Consider the following 11,607-nt stretch of genomic DNA (forward strand, 5'->3'; position numbering starts at 1 on the left):
TGTAAGTGTGATCCAGAAGAGGTGTGATTCTTCTGGGGCAGTCTGTTAGCTATTCAACCACAAACACATGCTGCTGGATGACTTTTCCTGCCAAGGGCAGATACTTTTGTTGTAAACCCTAATCCTGGAGATGTCCTGCCACCAGGCTCCACCCCTAGACTACTCTGACCCTTGGAACTGAGCCTCTCTAGGCCCCTGTCTGAGGAGCAACTACAGTCTGGGCCCCTTTCAAGGGAACTCCAATGGCTAGGCTGCTCTCCTGAGAAAAATTAAAGGCAAGGACCTGACCCTGAGGAGCTCAAGGCCATCTCCAGACATCCCTAATGACTATAATGGCCTAGACCTAAGCTTGGAAAGCGACAAGGCCCTGTCCTACAGGAAAGGAAAAAGAAAATCCCACCAATTCCTGATATTGCCCAAGATCAGGTCACACAATCCCTCCAATCCCAGAACATTCTAGAAAGCTATGCCCCACAAGAATCCCTATATAAACCCTGTATTCTGCCTAGTTTGTTGCTGCTACTTGCGCAAGTAGAGGCAGCCATCCTCCTTGGTATATCCCTCCCAATAAATCTCTTGTGTGAGGTTTGTTGTGCAGTATGACTTTATGCTTGGTATTCTTTGGCACCGTCCTGCCAGGACACCTTCCCTTTTGAGCCATAACACACAGTCTTCTTAGCATGTGTTTGAATTCTTGTTGTTGTAAAACGAAGAAGAAATAAAATTATTCAAGTTGGCATTGAATTGCAAAATAAACATCCCCAAATTAACCACAAGCGTTTTCTTTTCCTTTCTTGTTTATCAAAGTTGGAGAACTGACAGGAACTGAAAAGAATGTGCTACCTTATACTTAGTTACTTTTCTAGTTGTTGTGATTGAATACTCTAACGATAGGAGTTTAGGAGAGGGTTGGCTTAATTTTGCTCACAGATTGAAGTTACAGTTCATCATTATGGAGAAACTACATCAGCAGAGGCTGAAGCAGCTCATCACATACATACACAGTCAAAAGCATACAACAAAGAATGCTTTTGACACCCACTTTTATACTATCCAGGACCCTAGGCCAGGAAAGGCTGCCACTCACAGTATGAGAGGGCTTTTCTGATGTCAATCAACCTGATCAAGTTAATCTCTCCTAGAAGTATTCAGTGTCTTACCTTAAAATAGATAATATGAAAACATGAACTCTGGAATCATTGTTCATGTAAAAGGTAATGTTATCAGAATGACCTTGCCACATCCTATACTAATTAAACATGAATCTATAGATTTGGTGTGTCTGTATATCTTTATATTTGTAAGTAAAAATAAATAAGTTGATACAATGTGAAACCAGAATAGAGAAACTTTTCAATGAGAGAATAGTACTGTGTTCCTATAGCAACAAGAGCATAATAGAAACTTGAAACTCAGCATTTTCTCATTTGACTCTGAAAAACAGAAACAGCGTGTGTAGGTCCTACAGTCAATTTTTCATTAACTCTCTAGGTGATTTTTATTGATATTCACATTTGTGAACGAAGCTGTGAGATCAAAGTGAGTTATAGTTTCATGTTCATTTGCAAAAATCAGATTCATTTAATAATCAAATACAACCAAAAGAATAAGAACAACATTTTATGTCTCTTGTACCTGCTAAATAAATAAAGATTACCTTATCAGCTAATAAGTGTTGATTAATTTGTTCTTTTGTATTTAAAGATAGCCTTTAATACTTAAAATGAAAATAACAACAACAATGAAGCCCCACCAAAATCAAACCAACCAACCAAAGAAACATAAAAACTCGTGTCTACAGATTGAACGTTTGCATTCCTTCTTGACACTTGTTGAAACTCAAGTAAATTGTATGGGAATCAATTGAATTTGGATGTGTTCCTACTGGTGGGATTTCTATTCATTTTATGGGACAGCAATTCTTTAAAGAAGATAAATTGATGACTCTGATCTTTCTCATCTACGTGCTGAAGCTGTTTGTAAAGCAACAGTAAGTCTACCTTAATTTTGATGGATAACTTTCCATCTTTTTAAACATGTTTTTTTGTTTAAGTTACCTGGTTTTTAATACTTGTTACAGTGATCAAGCTAAGGTATTAATTATGTTTATTCATACAAAACTGTCATCATTCATTATTCAGCACAACCCACTAAGTATGTACCTATACAAAAGGTAGTATTGTAGTTTGTATAGCCACTGCAGTAAGAAAAATAGTGTGCTGGCTAATTTTATGTCTTCTTGGCACAGGCTAGAGTCATTTGAGAGATAACAAAATCAGGCTGTAGGAAATCCTGTAAGGCATATTCTTTTTTTTATTAACTTTATTGAGCTATACATTTTCTCTTCTCCCTTACCTTCCACATCTCTTCAATCCTCTCTCATGGTGCCCATGCTCCCAATTTACTCAGGAGATCTTGGCTTTTCTATATCCCATGTAAATTAGCTACAAGTGTGTCTCTCTTATGGTCCTCATTTTTGTCTAGGTTCTCTGAGATTGTTATTTGCAGGCTTGTTTTCTTTGCTTTATCTTTAAAAGCCACTTATGAATAAGTATATATGACAACTATCTTTCTGGGTCTGGGTTGCCTCACTCAATACAATGTTTTTCTAGCTTCATCCATTTGCCTGTAAATTTCAAGATGTCATTATTTTTTTCTGCTGTGTAGTACTCCAATGTGTAAATGTTCTACATTTTCTTAATCCATTCTCCAGTCGAGGGGCATTTAGGTTGTTTACAGGTTTTGCATATGACAAACAATGCTGCTATGAACATAGCTGAGCACATTTCCTTGTGGTACTATTGAGTATCCTTTGGGTATATACCCAAAAGAGGTATTACTGGGTCTTGAGGAATATTGTTTCCTAATTTTCTAAGAAATGGCCATACCAATATCCAAAGGGGCTGTACCAGCTTGCATTCCCACCAGCAATACAGGAGTGTTCCTCTTACCCCACATTGTCTCCAGAATAAATTGTCATCAGTGTTTTTGACCTTTGCCATTCTTGCAAATCTCAGAGTTGTTTTGATTTGTATTTTTCTGATGTCTAAGGACTTTGAGCATTTCCTTAGGTATCTTTCAGCCATTTTAGATTCCTCTGTTGAGAGTTCTCTGTTTATGTCTGAACTCCATTTTTTATTGGATTATTTGTTCTTTTGATGACCAATTTCTTGAATTCATTGTATATTTTGGAGATCAGACATTTGTGGGATTGGTGAAGATCTTTTTCCATTCTGTAGCTTGGTAAGGTGTATTCTTACCAAGTGATTAGTGATTAGTGTGAGAGGGCTTAGCTCATCCTAGACCGGTGGTCCCAGTTTCAATAACAAAAAAAGACTAAGCAAGGGAAACTAGTAAGTAGCAACCCCCTCATGCCCTTTATATAAGTTCCTGCCTCTAAATTCCTGGCCTGTTGGAGTTCTTGTCTTTGCTTTAACCAGTGATTAACAGGGATGTGGAAGAGTAAGTCAAATAAACCCTTCCTACCCCAACTTGCTTTTGCTCATGTAGTTTTATCATAGCAATATTAACCCAAAGATGGATATTGATAGCAGAAGAGTGCTACAAAGTCAGCAGAAGTAGAAAAGAATCTTTAATCTAGAAATGGTAACTTCGTGGTAGAAATATAAGAAAATAAGTAGTAACTATAGACTGAAAATATTATAGAGTATCTTGGAGTAAAACATCATAGAAAAATGAGTGGACGCATAAAAATATGGGAACGAAGAAAAATAGCACTGACTGCCTTCACCTAATGTGAATACAATCTTCTAAGTAAGTGAGATTTGAGAATTGCTTAGAAAGGGAAGAAAGGTCTGGAAGTGGGAGCAATCCTGGAATATTTGAGGACATGATGGTGGTCATGGTAGATCATATTTTGCAAGTAGTGAGTAAAAGAGGAGAAATTTAGGAGATGGCAAAAGCTCAGAGAAGGAAGATCTTGTGATGCTGATGAGACTTTGGATTTTAACAAATGTTAATGGACGCCATTGGAATGACCTGAACTGCTCTACCGTGTACATTCTTGTTACGATAGGCTCTAGACTACACTAGAGTGAACTTGGCAAGGGAAAGGATTACTTTGAGTTAGAGGGGCAGTAGACGACCCAGGTTCATGTTCCTAGATAGTCTTTGAAACTGGACTTCACAAATCTGTCCACCAATTCTAGGTGAAGAGAAGTTTAACTGGGTACCTGGACGGATGTCATCAGAATCAAGCTGTAGCAAATATTTTTAAAATATATTTTAACAAAGATTTTCTCCCCTCTTAAGCCTCAAAATGCCCATGTCTAAAGGCAAAAAAGAACATTGTTTCTTAGCCTTCTCTATATTTGTCTCAATGCCAGTTGACTGCTGTATTCACAAATTGTAGTTTCTTTATCATGTTTAACCATCTTTGTATTTTCTCGGAAGGATGCATCACTAATAGATTTGCTCTCATTTGTATACTTGGCAAACATTAATCCATCCCCAGGCAATGCAAAAGGCTGTGAGAAATTGCTAACAAGACAGGCATGCTGATAGTAATATGGAGCACGCATGGACAAGATAACTTGAATTCCTTGATCGCACAGGATCTTTTACATTAATTTGACAACTTATTTTATCTCTACTTTTTGTTCTGCCTTAGAGAAAATTTTAACAAGACAATCTTCTAAATGTGACTGCTATAAGCTGTAGATAGAGCATAGCTCTAGGCAATACTATTTTTGGCAAAATAGAGAATGATAACCAACTACTGAGAAGCCATTAAAAAAAAGTAGGTCCTGGAAATATGGCTCAGTTGGTAATGACCACTCAGCACAAGTATAAGTACCCAATTTTATGCTCTAAAACACACACACACACACACACACACACACACACACACACACACACACACACAAAGAAACATACAATGTGGCACGCATTTGAAACCCCAAAATGGGGGAGGAAATTATGAAGTGGAGTAGAACTCTGGAATTTACTGGACAGCTTACCCAGCTAATCAGTGAGCTCCATGTTCAGTTAGAGATAGTGTTTCAATGCATAAAATGGAGAAAATGTGGAGAAGACTCCTATGTTTACTACTAGCCTTCGTGTTCATACACATCCACACATGGGTATACACACACACACACACACACACACACACACACACACACACACCCCAAGAATAGGTAACTTAGTCCTGTCAACAACAATGGAGGCAAATTCATTCCTTTTGACAGTTATGTGACTGTGAGGCACATAAGTATGTCTTTTCATGAATACAGTGATAGTTAACAAAGAGATCTGATCATAGAAAGCTTTCTGCCTTTTTTCTCTTCTTCTTCTCCACCTCTTTCTTCTTTTCCTTACATCTTAGTTCCCTTCCAAGGAAAGAACAACATGTTCCATTTAGGAATCAAATCATCTTCTGACATTGATTTGTTACAAAGAAAATATGTTCCAATCTACCCTATTGGTGGGCCTGATGGTATTAAAGAAACTGTCTTCATGGAAAGCAGGACTTAGGCAGTGTGTTGAAAATTCTTGTGTGATTGAAAATGCCATGTGTTTTAAGAGAACACCTTCAAATGACTATGTGGAAGAGCTGTCAGTTTCTATAGCCACAGATTCTCTCATACTGCTCCAGCATTTGAAGCTTTCATTTTTAATTTTTTTTGTTCTAACATTGGTCATGAAATAAATTGATGAATTAGATGCAACTTATATATCGCATAGTGAGAATTTTCTGTTCATTAGTTTAGAGACCCTTTGGATGCAGAAAGATAAAGTAAACATATCACATCTTGAACCTTTTGCTTTCTTTAGAGGAAAATTATATGTATGCCTAAGGGCTATACTAATAAAGGGATGATGATTTGTCCACTAGCCAGCTCTAGTGGACAAATGTGTTGGTGTATGGTGCTGCAGACTCCATAGAAAAGTGAATTTCACTGTGTCATCTTAACAGTGTGTTTTGGCTCCTGCCTGGGCAGCAAGTGAGCATGGGATGCCATCCTGCCCTCCAAACACTTTGGTGACATGACTAGCATGGGCAGAGTATGATGATTTTCACTTTAGGCTGCCAAGGGAACCATATGCTTATGAGTGAATGTGTTCCAAAGAATTCAGAAAATCTAAAGAATCTGGTGTGGAAAGAGAGAAAAACTTATTAGAAAAAAATTAAATTTAAAAAAATAAGGGGGATCTTTTAAATAGACAAATATAAAGCTGGTCTTTCATTACCTGGAAGATAAATATTTGGCTCATAACAATAAGGTACACATTGTATAATTCATATCGTTTCTATTTTTTAAAGGATTCAAGTCATTGCATTTAAAATATAGTGTGTGTGTGTGTGTGTGTGTGTGTGTGTGTGTGTGTTTGCATTGCTACTGCAAAAATGTAAGACAGGAATGTTATGAGATCAACAGCTATGAGGACATTGAAGGTCCCCAGATGGAGAAGCAAAGTTGAGTCTATTGTGGAAAATAAAACGGGAGATTGTTTGCATATATTTTATAGATGAAACTCCTCTCTGGTTTCCTACATTCAGTTTCAGAAGGTGACCTCGGCTTTGTTCTGGCAGATTATGTTTATCACAGAATTAAAATTTCTTCAGAGTTATTACTTGAGAGAAGAACAGATGCCAAATATAACAAAAATTAACTTCTGACAATCCAATTTTTCTTCACAGATCAAGTGAATTTAGAAAATTGAATTGAAGTTTTGGATGGCATTCAGTGTGCTCTTCATATTCGAAGATACTTAAATATCCTGCCAAGCACATAAACCAAACTGTATTGGAACTGCAGCACTTTATTAAGCATCCTCTGGTAGAGAGCCTTCACCGCTCACCACGGACACACTTCTCCTGTATTGCCAACCTTCTCTGTGGGTGGTTACGTTCCATCTTCTCATTCATTTTGTTTTTGAGTTTGTGATTTGGTGCTCAAGGACCCATTTTTAAATCTATTTTCCTACTTAAGTGTCTCATGTCCTTCACCTGACGCCATATAAGAATTGTCCATATCCCACAGCTTTCCTGTTTCCATTGCCAGCACAAAGCGGAGGCAAATAAAGTGTTTTCTTTGTTAAACTAGAAAATAAAGGCCATTATATTGGAGTAAAAGATGTTTCTCTTAGAGCCATCATTTTTTTTTTCTACCCTGTGTACTTAGTGTTTTCAAAAGAAGGTTAGCATCTGTACGTATGAATGGCGGTGTGGGAAGATAGCTCTCATGGTGATGTAGACAAGAAAAACAAATTATAGTTTAGCTCACAAAGAATACAAGGCACTAAATGCAGGTCCTTGTAAAGAATGGGTTGGGTCAATAGTTTTGACTTGTTATTTTCCTTTTAACTTCAGAACAAAATGTTCAGTTTTGTTTCCTTTTAGGACACAAGGAGCATTTCCTCAGAAGACATTTGAAGGAGAGGCTGCTTGATGTCAAGTGTGCCCACTTCCCTGGACAAGGGAAACAAAGGAACGAGTGAGAACTGCTTTTTCACCCACACAGTCCTCGGGAGTCCTGAAAGGCAGCAGGAAAGAACTTATCAATATCACTTAGGAGTCTCAGAGCTGTTGAGGTTTATTTGGGTGTTAAGCCCATTAAACCTCTCAGGATTCAGAAAAATTCACTATGGCAGGTGAAAACTGACTAAGTAATTGGATCTGAGGGTAAATGGAGTAAATCAACTCATGTATGTTTCCATAACATGTTCTTTATTCCTTTGCACGAAGAAGTAGCAAGAAGAAAAAAACAGAAGAAAAAAAGGTGTGATCTCCACTAGGTTTTTTGTTTTTATAAACATAGTTGGAAAATTCCATAGGCAAAGACAATGACATCACATGCCCTTTAGGATCACAAAAGGGGGAAGGTAGAATCTGACAAAGCAGCACTTTGGAGCAGGTGACTCCACTCAGGAAAGAGCCAGTATCCTGACATTCCAAACCATTAGATAAAGTTACTAAACATCCCTGAACCTGGACTTTACCCACATCCAGATCAGTCTGTCTGATAAGGGCAGGGCATGCTACCTACTGGTAAGTGCCTGTCTCCTTTAGAAATTTCTATGTGGTCTGTTAGCAGGTAATTTTGTGGGATTGACTCTATGTAAATTTGACCTTTCGAACAAAGAGTTAATGTTATTATTCTGAGGCCTCAAGGTGTGGGGTAATGGAGCAAGGCCATTTCGTTGCCGTGCAGGAGAAGCTTCACAGCTGAGGGGTTTTGGGAATGAAGGAAGAATCATGGCCTCACAATGCTTCCAAGATAAGACAGTGACTTTTCCAAAAGACAAGTAATCACACAGCTCTGAAAAATGAGTTATTCCATGTGGACGTGTATGTATACATTTCCAGTGGATTAGTCTATTGGTCTGCCAGATCTGCCTTTACTGTCTAGTCTTGTGGCCTCCAACACACAGCACCATTTCAAAACAACAGAAAATCTGTGAAACAATGTTTATGATTTCAGAATACATTCTCGTAGTATTTACTTTCTAGTGAGGAGTAGTGGTTTAAAATTATCAAGTAGAAATTCATGCTTCAAACTGAAAGGGAAAAAGAAGGAGCAGAAGAGGAAGAGACAAAGGCGGTGGGGGATTTTCAATGAAAACAGAATTGGCCTAATGGTGGTGGCACATGCCCTTAATCCCTGAACTCAAGCGGCAGAAGCAGGTGTACCTCTGTGAGTTTGAGGTCAGCATGGCCTACAGAGTGATTTCCAAGACAGGTTCCAAAGCTACTCAGACACCCACCAACCCCCAAAAAGGGCAAAGAAATGAAAAGAAAAAAAAAAACAGACTTGGGTACCAAGTTTTATTTGAATATTTCAGTGATTTGGAAACTAACACATTTTTTATTCCACATTCAATTCTTGTGAATTTAAAGGGTGATGGGGAAATGTGCTCAGCTGCCTCTCTTCAATGTCTTTCTCAATGACTGATGTACAAGGAGAGCAAATACCAAGACTAGAACCTCGGTTATCCATTACCTTTCCTTGGATTCCATGAGTAGACACCATGAAAGTAAAGTAATTGGTAGGAAATTTCAATGCAACTTCGATATTTTCTCAGTATTAAATAAAAATAAATGTGTGTGCTCAATAGGAGTTTAAATATGAGCCAGGAGCATAGCAACTATAAAAAGAAGTACAATGATTGAGAAATAAATGAAAGATCACAAATTGAATATAAGCACATTCTTTCTCATTTTTTAATATTTGATCATTATGATACAATCTCATTGAAAATTCTGAGATGACATTGTGCATAAATTGATATTACAATGGGTTTGAATAACCATTCAAAATGAAGGCACAATGATTTCCTTTTAAGACTCAAGAACACCATCTCTATGTGGAAATGATAAAAGATTTTATAATTTATTTTACTTACCAGTACCTGATTCCTTGAATCCAAAATCAAATTCATAAAATATGTGTGTAATCTTAAAACACAGAATATCTTTCAGATATATGTTGCACTACCTTTGTTATTTGAATATCATTCCCTTGGACACTTTTCTGTTTCTCATTTTCTGAGACTAAATTCACACATTATAGTTGGCCTTCTTCTTTCCCTTAAGGGACATAGACTCTAAATACTTTAACAACCTGGGAAATATGTGAAATAATGAGGATCAACTGGAATGACTCGTCTCGACTAAAAATGGGGAACAGGTACTCTAAGCCCTAGATGTTTTCTCAACCTTCTACCTCAACATATCCAAGCATTATGTCAAAGGAGACAGTAATGGTTTATAACCTCTTTCAAATACCTCCATCTAATTAAGTAACCTGGGGAAATTTTTCTCAGCTCTTTTAGTCTTACTAAATAAATGTTGTGTTAAGATCTACTGAAGAGTAACTTCTAGAACCTTGATAGAAACCTTAAGATAAAGAAAATAAATATAAATAAATGAATAATAGAAACTAAATCAACTCAGAAGTTCCATAGTATTTCGGCATTGCCAGTACATCTATTTATTCACATTCCATTAAAACTTTGATGGTGCCGGGCGGTGGTGGCGCACGCCTTTAATCCCAGCACTCGGGAGGCAGAGGCAGGTGGATCTCTGTGAGTTCGAGGCCAGCCTGGTCTACAAAGAGAGTTCCAAGACAGGCTCCAAAACCACAGAGAAACCCTGTCTCGAAAAACCAAAAAAAAAAAAAAAAAAAAAAAAAACTTTGATGGTATAATTCTCGTCTTTATAGGATTTTTAAACTGTTGGAAATCTCAGCTGTTTGAATATGAGATCATTTTCATATTATGCTTCTTCAGCTCTTTGAACTTCCAGGATATCTAAATATATCTTTCAAATAACTATAAAGATCTTAACTTATATTTTCTTCCAATACTTTTTCTGTTAATTTTGGTCTTTTCTTTGAGACCTTGATTTGCACATCTTTTTGTCATTTTTGTGTTTTCTCTAAACTCATATCAATTAAATAAGATTTTTTGTTGCTTTCTTTTATAATTTTAAACTATCCTCTAGCTTATATTAATGTTATCTGTATGCTGGTTATCCCATTTAATGCAATTATAGCACTAGATATTATGTTATTTAGCTCTAGATTTTCTTGAATAACAATTAAAATCTCAATTTTGGTTACTATCTAACTCTTTTCCCCAACTGAATTCCAAATATATTTGTTCTCTGTTTCATGTGAATTTGGTCAGAAGGATACCCAGTTTGAAAAATCACTGTACACAGGATTTACATCATACTTTCCTGGTAATCTAGAACATTGCCAGGAAAATCCTGGGAGATGTCATGAAAAGGAAGATATGTCTTGTCAAAGTGAAATAGAGCAGCAACTCCTACAATTATAATAATTCAATAATTATATCATTATGTCATTAATGGCTGAAAGAAATTAGCAATTCTCAAGATAGACCTAAATATATACAGTTATTTATTGCTTCATAATATTGGCTTTTTAACTCACTGTGGAAATGGATGTTTTTTAATCTCTAAAGTTAATAAAACAGGTGGCTTGCTCTTTGGAAGGAAGAAAATGGAAAAGAAAAGATGTAATTCATTATTTTGAAAAACTAATCTAAATAAATCAGCTGTTTAAATAAAATAGTCAAGTGTCTGTTCAAAATATTTTGGCATTTAATGATTATTTTGAAGATTTGAAGAAGAGTGGGGTACAAAGGCTTCCCATCATTTACCATCCAAGGTCAGGAGTAGGACGTCATGGCTCACTTTATAGTCTTTGGGATAAACAGCCAAGCAGATAGCTCTGAAATCTGGTGGAAGTTAAATGATTTGTAATAACATAGAAAGAAACTCAAGTTCTCTATTGCTCAAGATATGAGCCTTAAAACTGTTATAGGCTGTGGGAAATCTATTTGACAGGAAGAAGGATGGCAGAAGCAAAGAGTTCACCCTAAGGGAGCAGAATAAGTTCCCATGTCATAGAACTTCCGCTTTAGTACGAAAGACCTTTGATATCTTTTTAATTTATTTTTATTTCTGAAATTATAATTATGCAATTTTCCCCTTTCCTCCGTTCAAGACAGTTTATGTATGCTCCAACCCTTCCGCTCTTAAAATTCATCATCTCTTTTTCTTTAATTGTTTCACATGTGTACGCATGCATGCACACACACACACACACACACACA

This window comes from Microtus ochrogaster, linkage group LG3 (genome assembly GCF_000317375.1).
Source record: "Microtus ochrogaster isolate Prairie Vole_2 linkage group LG3, MicOch1.0, whole genome shotgun sequence".
Taxonomy (NCBI): Eukaryota; Metazoa; Chordata; class Mammalia; order Rodentia; family Cricetidae; genus Microtus; species Microtus ochrogaster.